We start from the raw sequence: 12,711 nt of genomic DNA, 5'->3' as shown, positions 1-12,711 counted from the left end.
GTAGTAGTCAGTGAAGCAGGTGCAGGGGCCATTCCCTCTCGGTGTCTACCTCTCTTTATCGCTCTCTCTCTGTGTGTGTGTGTGTGTGTGTGCCCTCAGGGAAGCCTCGGGGCCCTCTGCCCTCCCGTCCTCAGCTGATTCCACAGACTAATGTTTAACCCATACTGCCAAAACAGAAAGCATATTTCCATCATAAGAGCGCTCTGCCATCGCCATTAGCCACTGGGCTCATTTGCATGTTAATTGTGCAGTTAGAGAGGTGGTGTTGACACTTCCCTTTGTCCACGCCGGGTCGCGGGAAGTGAGAGGATGGGGCCGCAGATCGACGTCCATGTGCGTTATTGTTTCAGGCTGCTTGTATCATCTGTTGTTATGAGGCAGTGGAAATGGATGAAGTTAATTTAATCTGCTGTTATCCAACGACACAAGATTCAAATAAAGCTCTCATCTGCAAGAACAAATTAAAGTCTGCTATTTTTCACACACACGTATGTAAAAGTGGTGGAGAATAATGACATACACTTACCTCAAGTAAGTTCAAGTCCGAGTTGCCTTGCTTGAGTTTTTTTAGTTCTCTGCCTCGACTCTGCTATACAATTTAGAGATAACTATTTCCCCCCCATATTTTTCTAACCACTGTAGTTACTTATCTTTGAAGATTTATTGTGAATTACTCACTTCTACTCCACTGCATGCTAGAGGTAAAAATTAGACAGACATGTTATTGCAGCATATCAATCATTAATCCAGTAAGATGATTAGTAAATTTAGTCAAAAAAAATGTCAAATGTTTGTAAATCTTTCATTGTTGTAACTTTAATATTATTGTGGTCAAACAAAACAAGACATGTGTAAACCTGACCTCGGGCTCTGGTGATTTAAAGTATTTAAGATGTATTATGTGCATTTTAAAAGGATTTTTATTATCACTCTCCTGTTTGATACTTTGATAGTAATTTGCTAATAATACTGTACAATTTATTTAATAATATCTTCCTTCAGTGTTATTAATTATGAGCCTGTAAGATAAAGACAAGACAACACAGACAAAATGGACATGCTGTGTTTACACACGTTCAAAACATGCACCAGAAAAAACATACATGTGAACACACACACACACTCTCGCTTTGAATTGTCCACACACAAGCCAACTTTGGTGTGAATTTTGTGCAATAAAGACAGATTCTGCCAGACAGTGTGCCCCAGTGTGTGTGTGCGTGTGTGTGTGTGTGTGTGTGTGTGTGTGAGTGTGTGTCGGCAGTAATATCTTCCTACAGTGACTGACAGATGGCGTTCAGTGTTTGGCCGTAAATGTGCTCTCTGAGTGTTTGTCTGTGTGCCAGTCGCCTGCAGTTTGGAGACTCCCCGTGAGAGTCTAACTGTCCTGACACTGCTCAAAACCAACTGTCCTTCATTGTCAACCATGGATGAACCAGAGTGCGTGTGCGTGTGTGTGTGTGTGTGTGTGTGTGTGTGTGTGAGAGTGTGAGTGTGCATGTTGATATATATATTTATATATACGTATATGTGTGTGTGGCTGGCTGTGTGCGGTGGCCTTCTGGAGAGAGTCGAGCATGCCAGGGGAGCAGATGTTAAAGGGAGAAATATATCTCCCTAAATCTCTGGCCGCCACATGCTTTAAATCTGCCACGAGGAACGGATCCCTCAGCTCGGTGACGCAGGCAAAACAGAGCAGGAAGGCGATAAAGTTTCTTAAATATTGGAGATGGCGAGCGGATTGTGCGAGCGTGCCAGCCCCGGGCCTGGCACATTGCTGGGTCACAGTCCCCTCTCAGCAGGAGGAGTCGGGCGACAAAGTGAAACATGGTCGCGAGGAGAGCGAGCCGCGACTGAAGCCAAGAACAGACAACACTGAATAGAGAGATCAGACCACGTCTTTGTACGGTCCGATCCAAAAGTGAAACACGTTTGATACTATTTCTTGTGTGGAAACAAAATAAAAAAAAGTTTTGAATGAGGACCAAGTTTTTTTTTGTCTTTGAAGGCAACATGACGTCCTTTAAATGATTTAAGTCGTTGTTCGCCATGACAGCAGACGGACTTCACTTTGCTGTTGTTTGCAGTGAATTCACTTTCACTCTGGTTACATTGAAACTGATGATGTGTCCTCAAATAACAGAGAAGGAAAGAGGCTTATTTACTTTGTATTAGTATCATAGAGTCAGATTTTTGTTCTTTAGATGGTCATAACATTGTAGTGACCAAGTTAAATTCTGTTTAATAAGAAAACAGGCTGAGATATGTTGTGACTTTGTTATGACTCCACACTGGCACCACCTAGTGGGCGGATGTATTTTGTTTTCGGGTCCGTCTGTATCTACGTCACATTCTTGTGAACACGATATCTCAAGAACGCTTTGAGAGAATTTCATCAAATTCAATTACAAACACTCAGTTGGACTCAAAGATAAACTGATCAAATTTTGGTGGATTTGACAGATTAATTTGTAAGAATTGGGTGGGCAGAGGTCAAAGGTGAAGGTCGCAGTGCCTCATATAAATGAATCAAAATTCAAAAGACTGAAGCTACACTTTAAATGGAGGTTTACAATTGTAGTCTGATATTTCTAGTTGAATATGTTTAAAACCGACAACTCATGAAAGATAGATGCATGTGTTTATTTGTGATATTAAGGATTAGATGGATGGATTTAAAATATGTATTTCTTTTGAATATGCAGGTTTTGCTGCACCACTGGTGACTGGAAACAAACAGTTGACAGTGATAGTTATAACTACATCTTTCCTTTGAATTCCAAACAGTCTCACATATTAAGCATAAGGGAGAATTCTGAGGTGATTATTTTTCCTGAGCCTTTTCTTTCTCTTGTTACTGAAACGTTGGATTAAAATCGGGCCTTGGGGGAATATCATGAACAGCTCTGTTAGCAGCAGTGACAAAACAGACATTACACCCCTCCAACTTGAGGTACGTGGCTTGGCATGAGCCCACAGCTACACCCTGCAGCTACTCTAACCTTTATCATCCATCGGTTGGCAGCAGAAGTAACGTATATATTACACCTCTCCGCTCTCCCTCATTCTGTCCAGATGTCACTTCACTTCCGCCGGCCAGATTGATCTGATGGAAACATCTCTGCAACAAAGAAACTCGGTCACCTTTAAGCTTCCTCGGGGGATTCAAACCTTTTCATTGCATTTCCTCAGGTTTGTCTCTGAGCACGTGATCTGGCAGCGCTCTTAAACCAGGCGTTAGTCCGCTACCTAACCCTTCCCGTGAGCTGGCGGTGATGTTAAAGCAGACATTAGCCTCCTCCCTCTGGCCTGGATTCAGCTGGCACGACCGGACCTCATTGATGGCGCTGCCAGGCGGACTCCGTCACAGTTGGTGATTTTGATCAATATCAACGTTAACAACACCCAGACAGCTTGTTGGAGAACAAACAAACACGTAATAATGCGTCAACATGTTCCGACGCTCTGGACGGGGTGGTTAATGGTGGAGAGAGCAAAGACAGAGACACGCATTTATATCACCTCAGAGAACTGTGCGTGGGTGTGGGTGTGTGTGTGTGTGTGTGTGCGTGTGTGTGCTACATGTATCTCCATAATCTTAATAAAAAACGTCTCACTTTACTTTATGTCACTTCATGTTATTGTCTCTCTGAGGGAAGCTTCACATTTTACTGTCCATTAAAAACACACCGGGAGACGTTTAATATTATACATGAATGCATAAAATACAAATAAGCTAACACACACAAACAACAAACAACACAGACCCAACACGAAAACTTAATGATAAACATTTATCATCACATTTTAGTCATTTAGCCATATCAACAAAACAAAGTATTCAACTTAGGCATTTTCTTAAGGCTCATCAGTTAAACTATGTGTTGACTTCAGTAATTAATAAATTCTGTTTAATGAAGTGGATTTAAAGGGATTAGTGTAGTATCCTGGACTGGGTTGTTTGTTTGGCCTGTGGTGATACTGGCTTCAGTTTTCTTAGGGAAACTGTCAAATTGAGCTGCATTAATTGAGCCACGGGAAAGTAAAGATCGGCTGCGGAGCCCTGAAGCACAAAGAGCTGTTCACATGTAGAGACGCTCGACTCTGTACGCAGAACCCGACCTGGAGAATCTGTTTTCGTTGCTCTTGTCGTGGAACCCGCTTTTGTCATGATTGACAACGTCACTTATGTTGATGAGTCCCAGCCGCCGCTGCTACGGAGCGCTGGTCTTATTCAGTTGTTATTGATATTCAACGTATCTCGTGTCCAAATCACAAAACAAGAATTGTGATAATGAAATCATATACGCACAAATATCTGATCTCACCATGATGGTCAGTGCACACCAGCACCGTTGCTGGCACGTCTCAGCGCCGTGAGATGGAATTACACGAGGCAAACACAGTTCTAATTATATACAGGCATTATCAGGGGTGTGAAACCAGAAGTGACAGCAGCAGTGGGAAGCCCGGCACACACACTCACACACATACACACACACACACACACACTCACACACATACACACACACACACACACACACACACCATCACAAATAATGTCTGTATGGGCCAGAGTCATCATATGGACAAATCACAACTGCTCTGGCTCAGTAATGTCTGGCAGATGTTAACGCTTTGTATTAAATGACTCCCCCGAGACCTCACCCAATCAGACAGGACGTAGTGATATGCCGGGGGGATGTGTGTGTGTGTGGGTGTGTGGGTGTGTGTGTGTGTGTGTGTGTGTGTGTGTGTGTGTGTGTGTGTGTGTGTGTGTGTGTGTGTGTGTGTGTGTGAGTGTGTGCGCATAAGGTAGAAACAGTCCTGAAAATAATATATGTTCCCAAACCTTTATTTGTGTTTCGGATTAGTTTAACTTCCAGGTACACATATTAAAGCTATTAAAATTGTGTCAATAATGTGTGCGTGAGAGAGAGAGGAACCCTTCTGCTACCACAGAGTCATTTCATGCTTGACTACAGGATGACTCGATTTTTATCACAGCAAAGTTCCACACGATAAAACCGTCAACTCAAACAATGCAGGACACAAAGACATTTACAAATCTCGTCTTTATACATCCAGTATCACTTGGATTATTTTTACAGGCGTCTAGAAATCTGTGTATTTTATATTATTGGTGAGAAGACCAAATAGGCCCGTGAACATTATGGAGATCTTACTTCAATTTATCCATGTGTGTACTCCTTCCAGAACCCAGAATCAGTTGTTGCAACAGATTCAGTTGAAGTTGACTGATGAAGAGTGTCAGCAATGCAACTTTGAATGTATTAATTAACTATGAAGAAATAACCAATTAAGAAAATAAACGGTAGAGAAAATACACTAAAGAAAGATGTAATGAAGAATCCCATTGAACGTTTGTCTCTGTTTTCAGACATGACCTTAAGTTAAACCCCAGAGATTCGGCTACGCAGCAGACAGAGGCAGGAAGTGACGTGTTAACTCCACTGAGGAGATAAACGCACAAACACCGGCGTCAGCTCGCATCACCACAAACTCTCTGGACATCTTCGTCGGTGTCTTCTACGTGTGTGTCGCCGCTTAGAGACAGACACACACACACACACACACACACATTTCCTTGCCGTTAGAGAAAAAGTGAAGGTGTCAATGTGCAGCCATCTTTCTCTGCGCTACATGATGTCATAAAAGCACTAGCGCTCTGATTTGCTGTATTCAAAATGTCAGCAGCAGCAGATGTTGTGCTAATAGCCACTGGATGCTGCACCGCAACCTAGCAGCTGGTAACCATGACACTAACTTCCACCGGGGAGAAATGCCAATATTCTCCACCCTGTTGCAGTCAAGCATATAGCACAGCACACTTCATCACAGTTTCTAAGAGAGTTCCGGTGACTTTGAGCCACGATTTCTACTGAGAAATAGTCAGAGAAAAGATTCGGACTGATATTTTTAGTCAACACATTCTTATTGTTGTCAGAACTGAGATTCAGGTGTGTTAAGCCAATGAAGCCTCCAGCCTCCAGAGAAGAGGTCTGGAAGGCTTGCTTCATTTTGGATATCTGGATTCGGAGAGTCTATATGTGAAAAAGTATGATTCTACAAACACATACAGTATAAGAAAAACTCTAACTTGTGAAAGATGTCTATGAAACAGCAGGGGCAAAAAAGAGAGTCTAAGGTGCCTCTGAAGCCCATTTTCCACATTTCAAACCACTCGCTAACATCTGGCCTTTGTCTGCATTAGGAACGGATCCAATCACCGTTCACTCTCAAATGAAATGACTCTGTCGTTGACGAGGGTTTTAGGCTCCGGCTACGATCGGCAGTGATGGAAACAAACAAGTACAGAGGCAAACTTCTTTACTGGCTATAGGAAAGGAGTCGTTCACCTTTTTCCATGTGTTTAATTTGGATTGTTTGTGTGAAAGAGGAACAAGAGAGAGAGAGAGATGGAGCAAATAGACCAAGAGCAATGTCACTTTCTGATGCCCCAGCAAGAGCTGTCACTCACTCCTACCCACCCTCTGTGGAGTATCCCCACCTCTCTCTGTCTGTCCGTCAAACAGGAGGAGCGCATTTTCTCCCCTCCATCTGTTATCATCTCCCCTTCTCCACAAGTGCTGGGGGGTCGGAGAGGGGGGCCGTCCGCGGGCTGGTCATCCCGTTAGAGGCCCATTACCGGTCCCATGGCTCTCTGCTGGGGCCCACTGGAGAGAAATCCATATCAATACCTGACTGTCATGCCTCCCGCCGCTCGACACAGCCAGGCTGCCTGCCTGGCACAGTCAGCTCTGCATGGGCCTCCCGTCGAGACACAGCGAGGATGGGCTTTCAGTGCGAGTGTGGCACTTGAGTGTGGACCTCCTGTCAGTCCTCCTGTTGCACGGATGGACCTGAGCAGACAATGCAGGGTTTGAAAAGGCACACTTCCTCGTCCTGTTGATGTCCTTAATGCCATCAGTTGTGTCTTCGGATCACATCTGGCCTGCCGACTTTACAGCAAGCTGAGAGAGAGGGGGCTGCAGAGGAGAGGGGAAAGTGACATATGTGGAAACAAACAATTATCAATGGGCTAATGTCAGGATTATATAGACTGTAACCACCTTCTGTCTCTCTATATATACCCATTTACTTTTGCTGTTGTTTTAAACTTAAAACTTTGTTGGTGCCTGCTACAGTTGTCATATGCAACAACGACAGACAGATGACTGTAGGGACAGTATTTAAATTGCTCTTCATGAACTTCTCATTTCTTGCAAAATTACGCAAATACGTTCACCCCTGTCTGTTTTTTGTTTGTTTTTTTGTGGGCAGGATTACGCTAAAACAACCACTCGGATTTCCCAGCTAATTGGGTGGAAAGATGGGACATCAGAGAACTTTTTTTTCTCCGTCACTTTCTTTGAATTTGTAAGATTGTTTTTGACATTTTCACCAATTTCCCAATACACAATAGTTGGGTGTTGAAGAAATAAACAGGCACGTTTGGGGGTTTGATGGGGGCATGTTTAAGAGATTGTGCAATTTAGTGGGAGTTTAATGTAGTTTCCTAAAGGGACTAATGGGCCTTGGTGGATGTATGTGCCATTCTTGTTTATTTCTATTTCTTTAGTTTAGCTCTAGGGATTTTAATCAGATCTTATGATCTTTGTCAACAAGAGAACAAGTTTAATTTTCTCTTTAGGTGCTTATTAATCATGTTGACCCTAAAATCCTCCAGAACTGCCATTAAGTGGACTTTGTGCGGAGATGGACAATATAAATGTTCACATTTAACCTGTTCAAAAGCTAGCACACAAACTCTCCTCAAATAATATCCACATAGTGTGATGAGGTAAAACACGATGAGTAAAAGATGCTGAGGAAATCTTCAGGAGAAATACTACCCCTGGCACTATATCGTGTGGAGTAAGGCAATGAAATAAAGGAGAGAAAATGCAGAGAGACCTGCTCACATTTCTTAAAATGAATGTTACTGTGATGAATGATATCAGCATTAGGGTCACATGTCTCCGAATCTAGCCAACAAGACCAATCAGAGCCTGTCTTCCCTCTAATCTGTCACTTCAGTGGAAAGTTTAAAACAAACATGTCGTGTGGGTCCATCTGTCTTGATGTTAGCAGAGAATAGAGGTCTGTTTCCTCATTAGCAGCTTATTAACAGCCCCAGCCCAGCAGAGAGCACTCTCCCTGGAGGACGGCGGCCCGGGGGGGGGGAGCACACATTCGAATGGCAGAGAGAGCTTTGTCTCTGGGTCTGGCCTCCTAGACCGGCCCCCTGTCCGGGCCTACCCAGGGGATGCTATGTTATGCGTGGAGGGGATAAGGAGATCCAGAGGAGAGGGACGGAGAGAGGAGGAGAAGGAAGGATGGAGCGGGGAGGTGATGGAGAGGGAGAGTCGAGTGGAGGTCATCCGTCAAACCTGCTGTCAATTTTACCACCTCCTGGGGAGAAGGAGATTAAATACTGTCGACAAACAACCAGACCAAAACAATTCAGAGTCAAACTGAAATGTTTTTGTTCTAATAGATAAGCATTGTTTTTAAAATGTTTGTGTGCCTGTAAAATGACAAAAGTCTGAAATCAATCAAAAATAAATGTATATACTTATAAACTAAAAAACATGATCTAAAAACATAATATAATAATAAAAATAATATAAAATTGTCACATCTAACCAGCTTTAAGCAGTCGAAAATAAGGCCACGACTTCTCGCTATTTGAGACATTTGTCCCTTTACGCTAAAAGTGAAACTCTTCTTCCTGATCGTGCTCTTTGAAAAGCACAGATGTCTCAAAGTCACCGTGGAACAGCAATTGAGCATCTTTATCGTCAGCGATGCCCGAGTGAAACAGAATGCGTGGGCGATTCGTTACGAGAAGGATTTAAATTAAATGGTGGTTGTAAGATAGAGTTTTTACCAAATTAAATCTAAACAAACACCTCTTACTGTACCATGATACTGCTCTGCTAAATATATCTAATAGTCATGTGTGGTCTTTTAATGTTGAACGCTGTTAACCAGTCGCTGTATCTTATTATGATGGTGTTAATGTGTCATTGACAAAAAAGAAACAGACAAGAAAAGAGAGAGATTATGATGTGTAATTAATCTTCCGTGTATAAATAGAATGCATCTGGCTGTAAATCACAGTGACCAGTATAATGAGGATTTGTTTAAATATAGGGAAAAACTGTTTTGTAAATTAAATCTACTTAAAATAAATAAATCTAAATATTCGTGAAAGATTTACTTAGGTACAGTAACAGAGTAAACATCACATCCCACCACTGGAAGCTGTCAGCTCATGTCCTATCAGCCCGAGTTCCCAAGACAAACACAGCCATGAGTTCATTTTAACTTACACATAAGTGAAGAGGTTTTAAATTAATTTGATTTCCATGGACCTGACTCACACCCTGAGGTCTTTACCTCGACAGCAGCGACTCCTCTGCACTTCTCTGAGCTGCGATTGGTCCCCGGATTTGAATAACACATCTGTTCAGTGTGTGTTGGTGCCAGCACAGACATGTGTTGACCAGAGCTGGACCCTGCAGGTCTCAAGGTATTTGTTGGGTACGAGACGGCGATGAGGGCGACATGGGAGCAAGTCACTGACGGTCACACCCATGTAGCTCCCATCTGTCCAGCGTGGCAACATGTGCTGTACATGTAAGAACACTTGTGAATACATACAGTGCCACAACAAACACATGCAGACAAAGACACACCGGAGCGCATAAGTTCAGGGACACACACACATGTGGCCAGCTTCCCAAGAAACACACACTTTAACAAGGAAAACACCATATTCAACTGGTTAAGTGTCTAATTATACAGTCGTCCTCGTATTAACAGAATTGTAGAAGTGAAAGGCAGATGACACAAGCTGGCAGTTCCTCACTGTGCTTTACTGGGCTCTGTGAGGCAGCTGGTTAGCAGAGGGATGGAGTAGGAGGAGGGAGCCAGCAACAGCTGTTGGGAGGGAATGTGAGTAGTTAAACAACAAGTCCTCCAGGTCCCCGGCGTTTGAGATGATCACCTGAAGCTTTATATTCCTGCACGAAGAAGAAAATAAAAGGAAGACGAGAGTTATGGGAGAAACTAAACTGTTACTAAAACACAGAGTCCTCCAAATTGTATTAAATTAATACGTCCTCTGTTACTGCCCTGTCGGACCACACAGTGATCTGAGGACTTAGTCCAATGACAACTACAGAAGAACTTTATCCACAAGTTCGCTAGAAAAAATGACAAAAGCCCTCAACACAATTATTTTACTGTCATTCAAAATGCGACAAACTTTGTATTTTGTCATTTAATTTGACTTTCTGCGTAGAAGCTAATTCCTCATGTGACAATGATCGTCATTCGTCTCTGTCATTTCAGAACGTTACAGATAGCGTGTTGAAAAAAAAAATCAGTTTTATCAATCATCAGTCAATCAACTTTATTTGTACATCCCATTTGCACAAATCACAATTTGTCTCATAGGGCTTAACAATAGGGAAAAACTACACCCCCCCAAAAAATCGTAAAAACCTCAAAGAGAGTGACATGTGAAGGATCCCTCTCCCGAATGGACAGAAGTGCAATAAATGCCGCGGGTAACTGAACACTTAACAAAATAACATGCATCCAAATCCCTCTGGAAACGTTGTCACTCTCATGTCTCCTTATTTCCTCCTCGACTCCAATTCCTACATTAGAGGCCTTTGTCGTTTGAATGTAAACATCTGTCACTTTGGGACTCTTACGGAAACATATGTACAATATAGTTTGAGTTCAATCCAACTTTCTGCTCCTGCTCTCTACCGATTGTCCATTCCTGCTACTCTTCCTCCTTCCCCCTCCTCCCCCTCTTCTCTACGGGCCACCCTTCCCTTCCCAGCCTGCCTTGCGGTCCCGGAGGCGCCAGCCGCACCCTGTCCCTCGCAGTCTCCCGCCGTCCTGCTGAAGACCGTGAAATCAGCATGATTAATAATTATAATTATTGGCAAACGTGCCAGCTGCTCTGTGGCAATGGGCACCTCTGATTTATGGTTCTGTAAATGCAAACAGTCATTGTCCATATTCAGAGAAGAAAGGAGGGAAGGCAGGAGGGGAGACGGAGGCAGACGGGGAGTTTTGGACGCCTGCCCTCGAAATATGATTTTATCTTCGGAAGTCAGCGGCCCTGTCCTGCAGGCATTGTCCCGTGTCCCTCCCTCCTCGCTTCCAACCATTCGTCTCTTGTTCTGCCCATACTCCTCACCTAGTCTGTGCTCCATGGAGCATTGCTTTTTGATCTCAGTGTGCTTCAAAGGCGTCTGGGGCCACAGGGTTTCGAGCATTGTGCAGGCAGACTGCTTCTTTATGGACGGCCGATCGTTAGCATTGTATTACCGTGGTCTTAGCCCTTAGTGTTGAGGTGTACGTCTGCAGGGACAGAGGACAATTAATGATTCAGAAGAAAAGTAAATCTGGCCGTCCAAGATGAATCATCAATTATCTCGGAATAATCCAATTTTATCTGATCTGATGATAAACTGGAATAAAACCAGGAGTCTGTCACAAAGTCGACAGCAGTTTCCCTTCCTTATTTGTGTTTCCCTTTGTGTGTGTGTGTGTGTGTGTGTGTTGTGACTGATGGAGCTGCGCAGTCTGTTCATCAGGCTCTGGGGGGCTGCTGATGTGTCTATCACTGACAGAACGAGACTATGGATTACCTCGCTCATTAATCACCATCACTGTGGCAGCGTGCGCTCACCCCCTCGCACAGACTTGTGTAACACATACAGTACATTCACAGATGCAAACTCACACAACTATCACTTCATGCAAACACACACACACACACACACAGACACACACACACTTACACACACATAAATCTCTCCACACATAGACAGAACAGTTGTGACAGCTACTGGCCACCAACCTGTCCGCAGCCTAATCTCATTAGGGTCCTTCTGGCATCTGGGCCGGTTCTGCTGAGGGATGGTCTATGATGGAGTGAAGAAGACAGGGCCGTTCAAGCGTATAATAGATGTCTAAATCATCCGGCCTCAGCCAGCGGGTTCTCTTCCTCTGTGAAGGTCTGGAAGCCTGCAGAGGAAAACTCTCAACTATCTAAAACACATCACGGGAAACAGACTGAACCTTGAATCTGTAAAGTTTTATTTGAAGATGGTTTAACAAGGCAGCGACCCCTTGGCAACAGTAATAAAGTGCATGTAGCAGTGGTCGGTGGTGGCCCAGTGACACTGATCACACCTGTCTGCCACTCTCCAGTCTGCTGCAGGCCTGTCCTGTCCTGTCTGCTCCTGGAGAGCAGTGCTGTACCTGTCAGACTGTTGTGCAGATGGGCTACAGCTCCCCCAGGTACCTGGGCTAAATACCCGTCATTAATCACCATATAAAGCCTCCCCCAGCGGGAGATGCCCCAGGTTAGACCGCATCAAAAAATAAATTGGCTGAAAAATGGCTCTGGATGAAAGCTCAGTCCCAGGAGAGGAAGAGGAAGAGGAAGAGGGGACGTGAGGAAAAATGTGAAAGCAGCCTCCTCCAGCCCGCTAAGTGATCTGTCAGCCAGCTAAGCGACATCATCATTCACTTGGCCCCTATCACGTTCCCGCTGGTGCTGACAATCTCGGCTGTTTGCTTTCAGATTTGTACACATTCATCTTCTTTATTTGCCAAAGTGGCGGAAGGCTGAGTTTAACACTTGGAGTGTGG

Source organism: Limanda limanda, chromosome 15 (genome assembly GCF_963576545.1).
Source record: "Limanda limanda chromosome 15, fLimLim1.1, whole genome shotgun sequence".
Classification (NCBI taxonomy): domain Eukaryota; kingdom Metazoa; phylum Chordata; class Actinopteri; order Pleuronectiformes; family Pleuronectidae; genus Limanda; species Limanda limanda.
Note: the sequence above shows the minus strand (reverse complement) of the source record.